This window comes from Petaurus breviceps, unplaced genomic scaffold (assembly GCF_028583685.1).
Source record: "Petaurus breviceps papuanus isolate PSGF00001 unplaced genomic scaffold, PetGlider_PUasm1.0 78, whole genome shotgun sequence".
Taxonomy (NCBI): Eukaryota; Metazoa; Chordata; class Mammalia; order Diprotodontia; family Petauridae; genus Petaurus; species Petaurus breviceps.
Window position 1 is genome coordinate 4,092,192 of NW_027186502.1, and position 6,344 is coordinate 4,098,535.

Consider the following 6,344-nt stretch of genomic DNA (forward strand, 5'->3'; position numbering starts at 1 on the left):
CTCTCTCTCTCTCTCTCTCTCTCTCTCTCTCTCTTTCTCTCTCTCTCACACACACACACACACTCTCACACACACGTACATACACATACTCAGCATATTTCAGTGGCTCCCTATAACCTCTGGGATCGAATATAAAATCTTCTGTTTGGCATTTGAAGTCCTTCCTAACCTGGCTGCTTCCTGCCTTTTTGGCTTTTTTCATACTTTACTTCCCTCTCTGTACTCTTAAGTTCCATTTACCCTGGCCTCCTTGTGACACCTCACAAATGTCTCTCCATCTCCCTATTCTGCACCTTTTCACTGGCTGTCCTCTCTGCTTCAAAAGATCTCCCTCTTTACTGCCTCCTGGCTTCTCTGGTCTCCTTCAAGACTCAGCTTAGCTCCCACCTTCTGCAGTAGATCTTTTATCTCCTTCCCCTCCTCCCTACCATCTCCAGTAATTTTCCTCTGTGGCTATGTGGAGAGAAGAAGTGTATGGGAGATGATATGCAATTAGAAATGACAAGATTTAACAGCTTCTTGACTATAGAGACTGAAATAGATAAGTCAACTATAACACTTACTTAGGAAAACCTGGGTCACTGGAAGTTGCCCCAGACAGTTAAAAAAAAATTTATTTCATCAATCCTTTAAGAGAGGCAAATACCATACAGCCATTAAAAAGCAAATAACTAAGAGCATAGATAACAAAATGTATTCTATAAATGCATCAAATTTTTAAAAATACATTTCAGTTCTAGATTATGTCTGGTCAATGAAGAAGATCTACATGGGAAGGAAGGTGAGGGATGAAAAAGTGGAGAACTTGGACAAAGAAAAAGGAAGGCGAGAGGGAAGAACAAATAGCAAGAGAGGGAGAGGCTTTCAGAAAGATAGAAAATCTGGAGGCTTGGGAATGCTGCCTCTAATTGAAAAAAATAAAATAAATTAGGGACAGGGTTAGCCAGAGACTAGAAACTTATAGGTAGGCTGCTTCATTGTCCAAACCCATTCACTGAGGGCACAGGACTTTTTTTTTCCAAATGCAGAATGCTTATAGTATTTTTCCTTCATTTACAGGAGAGAACATGAAGGACACCCACCTTCCCTCGCTTCAGGATTGCTGGGGGCAGGAAGAACCCACTAGCCATTTTGCCAAGGAAGGTCCCTGCTTTGCAGTATGTGGCCAATAAAGAAGATATATTTTATCTTGTAGAAACACTGGGAAGACTTAGCCTTAAAGAGCCTACAGTGTCTTTTGGACTGCTTATTTCTGGACATTTAAAATATTGGACCAAATTCAACCAAACATGATAAAGGATAAGATACTCTGCAAAGGACAGAAAGTATGCCACTCCTGAAGAGTTTGGTTTATCTTTTGCTGATTGGACTTAGTTTAAAGCAAGTACAATATATACATATATATATATATATATATTTTTGGTGACTATCTCAGAAAGAAAAGTTGCTTTCACTATGTGTCACTAGTCTATTATTAGCATCTAATAACTCTTCATTATTAAAGAGAGAGGCATGAACATACATCAAGTAATTGCAATTCTGCACACAAGGAAATAGGAATATTGATGTTAGTGTTTACCCTAGCATTAAGGTACTGTACCAGGTTAAGGGTGCAGAGGATGGGGGCAAAGAAGCAGGGATGCTGTACCAGTGGATTTTTTCCTGTTCCAAATATAAAAGCTGTAATACAGCTCTGATGTAGAATAGAAAAGAAAATATTGTCTTAATTGTTCTAGTTGTTGATGGTTTTTTTTCTTTATAATTAACAATAGGATGTTTCATCCTTGACCCTTTGGGACTTCACCATCTAGGTTTCTTTTCAATGAATCTGGTCTGGGTTCAGAAAAGTTTGCAGTCTTATTATCTTTAGGCTCTGTTGATACAGTGTTTAGCTGTCCAAGCAATTTTTGGTGCTTGAAGATCTATCATTCCTTTTTTGTTAAATGGCATACAGGTGAAAGCTCTCTCCTTTGGAAAACGTGTGCCATAAAGACCTTACTTCACCCATCTGAAGGGCTGGGAATTCATGAAGCTATGAAAAGGAGTTGCAGTATGCTAGGAGAATTACCTGGCTATGTTTTGGAGATGCTGACAAGCAGTCAACATGGGTCCCAGCAGGATTTTTTATTTACTCTTGGGTTGTCAATTTCATTTATTATTGGTGTAATTAGTAACATTTTATGATTTGAGCATTGTGTAATGACATTATGTAACTGTGTATTGTGACAAGAATGCTGTCAAAATGGGCATTGATGGCTTTGAGAAGCCTGTTTCTTTGTTTTGCTGCAATACTCATTTGTATACGAGGTGATGGTGCTGAGAGTACAAGGAAAGACATTTAGGATTGAAAGTCAACATTCACCAACTGTTCATTGCAACAACATTGCTATTGTTGAGAAAATGGAAGGTTTCTCCCTAGATGCTTTGCACTTCTTAATTTATTGGTTAAGTGCATCTTCCCTAGAAGCTTCTTCAGAGATCTCTATGGCTTCTTGTGGGTCAGTGTGCATGGGATGGTTTGATATTTTTTTGGCAACCTTAACATTATGAAGTATGTCAAGCAAATAGCATTGATACCAAGGCCTTGCTGCTGAGAGGGTTAGACCAGAAAACTTGGCAAAGTTTCCCACAAGACAATATACCTTTTATTTCAGTTATTACTTTGACAAGTCTATGGCCAAAGATTCATCCTTCTTGGACAGGTCAATATGACATGAGTTATGACTCAGGAGAGGATATTCTTTAAATACCTGCCCCTCCCCTTTCTTTTTCCTACTGCTATTTCTCACTCTTGTTAAGTTTGACACTACTGCTTACTAGTATAATAATTTCATCACTTCAAAAAAAGCAACACAGAATAGGGAGAAAAAACCTATCAGCCATAGTGTGTTGTTCATAGGCTTTCACAGATGAGTCAGGCCATTGATGAAAAGTACAGCTAAGGAGTTCTATGGTTAAAAATAGAGTATTTTTTTTCCAAATTGTCACCCTGAAGCTAGCAACCTTTTGAAAAAAATGTAATAGCATTTTACTCTGTACGGTCTCTGGAAATCAAGAACTTCATAAACATGTCATTAATCTCTTCAGGACCTCTCTGAGGAAGGGATTGAATATCACTTTGTGATAGATGGGAAGACTAAGGAACATGGAAATATGATTTGTCTCCACCCCCCAGCCCCAAACAAAAAAGTTAACATAGCAAGGCAAATGACAGAATCATGGAATCTCAAAATAGGAAGTAACCAAAAAATCATCCAGTCCACCATTACTTGAACAAGAATTAATTCTACAACAGGTTGGCAAGTGGTCATTCAACCCCTGCCTAAAAACTTCTAGCTGGTGAGTTCCACTACCTCCCAAGGCAAGCCAAACCATTCTACCCCCTGGACAATTCCAAATGTTAAAAAAATTTCCCCAAACTGAAGAAAAATAGCTTCTCTGAACATTAATAATAATAGTAGCTGGCATTTATATCGCACTTTAAATATTCTTAAGCACTTAGCAAACATTGTCCTGTTTGATCCTCCTAATAACTCTATGAAGAAGATACTACGGGTATTATTCTCCCTATTTTACAGATTAAAAAAAAAAACAGGCTCAAAGAGGTTAAACGCCTTTCCCATAGTTACGCAGCTAGTGGATTTCAGAGGCAGCATTTCAGTCCGGTTCTGCCTAATGTCGAGTTCACTCCTCTACCCACTAAACTCTGAGTTTTGTCTTGGAAGCCAAGCTGATTAAATCTCTTTCCTCTTACACGGGGCAGCATTTCAAAAACTTGAAGACACATATATTCCGCCTAAATCTCTTCTCCAGGCTCAACAAGCCCAGATCCTTACATGACATCAAAGTCTTTCATAATTCTCATCTCCATATGATGTGGTACCCAGAACTGAACATAGCAGTCTGGATGTGATATGACAAAGGGAGAATACAGCAGAGACCTCACCTCCCTGGATACCATGCTTCTCTTTATGTAGCTTAACATCACATTTGGTTGCTATGTAATGCTGTTTAGCTTGGAGCCCACTAAAGCCCCCAAATCTTTTATTCAGAACATCTGCAGTCCAGCTATATCCCCCGCTTACTGTGTTTCATGAAATTCATTTACTATACCCAAGTGTAAAGAATGAAAGAAGGAGGTGGGGGAGAGAGAAAAGGAGGAGAAGAAAGAGAAAAGGAATTTGAGCTTGAGTAGGAGATTCGTGAAGGAGGAGGAGGAGGAAAAAAAGAAGGAGGAGGAGAAATAGGAGCCAGAACATTGAGCCAAACCAAGATACACAATTCTCAACTCTTGGAATGTGGACATAAAGATAGAAATCATCTGTTTTCATATTCCTTCTAAGAACTAAATACTAGAGAATTCAATACTCAGAAGGAATATAATTCCTTCTGAGAACTATGCTCCCTAAGACAATTTTGACAACCTTGGAAAAAAAAGTGTAAAGCTTACTCAAAGAGCTCCAGACATCCTGTACTTCATACCAGATCATTCTGGGAAGGGTTCAGGAAATTCTGTCCCTAATGGTTGTGATTTAAAATCAAAAGTCATTCTGGTAGCTTGTAGATTATCTAATTATCATCCTATCATGCTATGGAAAGAACACTGGAGCATATTTTAGGAAACTTGAATCCTAACTCTGGCAAAGAAACTTGTGACTTTGGGCAAGTCACTAAACCACTCTGAGCCTCAGTTTCCTAATTTTTTACATGAGAATATTAATGCCTTTTCTACCTACCTCACAGAGTCATTGTGAGGATTAAATAATACAAACATAAAAGTGCTCTGAAAAATACTATAAAAATTTTGTAAGAAAAAAAGTGACTACACTATTCCTGTCCTTTGAGATAGAGATCTATTTCTGAACATATACTTCAAGGGATAGAGGGTAGAGAACCAGCCTCAGAGTTGCCAAGAGCTGGACACGAGTCCTGCCTCTGACATATTAGCTGTGTGATCCTGGACAAGTCACTTAAATTCTCCATGCTCTAGGCAACTTTCGAAGACCATAAGTTGCAAAGAAGGTGCCAATTTGCATTGGTAAAGGAGGGCTTCCTTATCCAGGAGTTCCCTATACCAGTAAAATCACAGATCTTGCCCCTGTCCCTATACTCCAAAGCAGTCAAAGATGAGAAAGAAAGGTCCCATGTGCACCAAAATATTAACAACAGAACTTTTTCTTTTTGAAAAAAAAAGAACCCATCAATTGAGAATGGCTAAATTATATTTTAGTCTATGAATAGAATAGAATATGATTGTACCATAAAACATGATGAATGTGAGGAATTCAAAGAAGCATGGGAAGATTTGTGTGAACTCCTACAGAGTGAAGTGAGCAGAACCAGGAAAGCAATATACCCAATGACTACAATAATATAAAAAAAAGAACAATAAAATGAAAATGAACACTGTGTAATTATAAAGATCAGTCTTTATGGGGGAAAAATAAGAAAACACACTTCCCTCCTTTCCTTGGAGAGTTGTGAGAATATGGGGATGGAAGGTTATCTATACTGTCAGATATGGTCAATGTGTCAGTTGGTTTTGCTTAATGCTTATAAAACATTTGTTACAAGGGAAGGTTCACCGGGGAGGGCAGAGGGGAAGGGCATATTTGGAAATGACTGTGATGTAAAAACAAAAGGCATCAATAAAAGGAAAAAAAAAGAAGAAAAGTACCATCCAAATGTAAGGTATTTTTTTGTCATTATTATTATTTGACTAGGCCTATGATTATAAGTAACAACTGCAGACAGCTCATTGAATCTCTCCTGAAAAAATGCAGTAACTATAGGAGAGATTTGGGTTTCTGACTTTTAGGAAATCTTCTGGGTCTGGATATGAGAAGAATTGGTCTGGGACTTCCTTCTTCAGCCACCTTAGCTTTTGATCATCAGCCAAGGACCTTGGAGAAGAGAGGAATACTTATTGAATAAAATCATTTTTCCATTCTGTCTTTGACAAAGCCCTACTTCCAAACTAACTAGATCCCACTCAGTCTTAGGACCGTAATGTTTTAAACATTCTAATGTTAGAATTGAGGCTTCTCTATCGTGAGTTAATCCATCCCAAATGCCAATGCATCCAATTTATGGCCTGAAAATTTTATGCCTAAGAGGAGTGTTTTGGTTCTCTAAATTATTTAAGATTAGGTACAATAGGATCCAAATTCTCAAATATATCTGTCTTGAGTACTGAATGTGAAAATCATTCAATCTAATTTGTGATTCTAATGTAGTGTATGCATCCTTACTCTAGGCCCTAATGCTATCCCTTCCAATACCACTTTTCTTTATTTATAGACAAGTTTCCACATTTTCCATATGTAGGAGTAACATGAATTGAA

At 37.9% G+C, this 6,344-nt stretch overlaps 1 protein-coding gene across 2 annotated transcripts in view; it reads left to right on the plus strand.

Annotated features, from left to right (window-relative positions):
* The window catches only part of PTPRO (protein tyrosine phosphatase receptor type O), a 215,492-nt gene extending 210,296 nt beyond the window's left edge, over positions 1-5,196 (plus strand). For both annotated transcript variants that reach the window (XM_069106126.1, XM_069106127.1), the window contains one exon: positions 1,060-5,196. The gene's annotated coding sequence lies outside the window, so the exon portion shown is untranslated. The remainder of the gene's footprint in view (positions 1-1,059) is intronic.
* Positions 5,197-6,344: the final 1,148 nt, after the last annotated feature.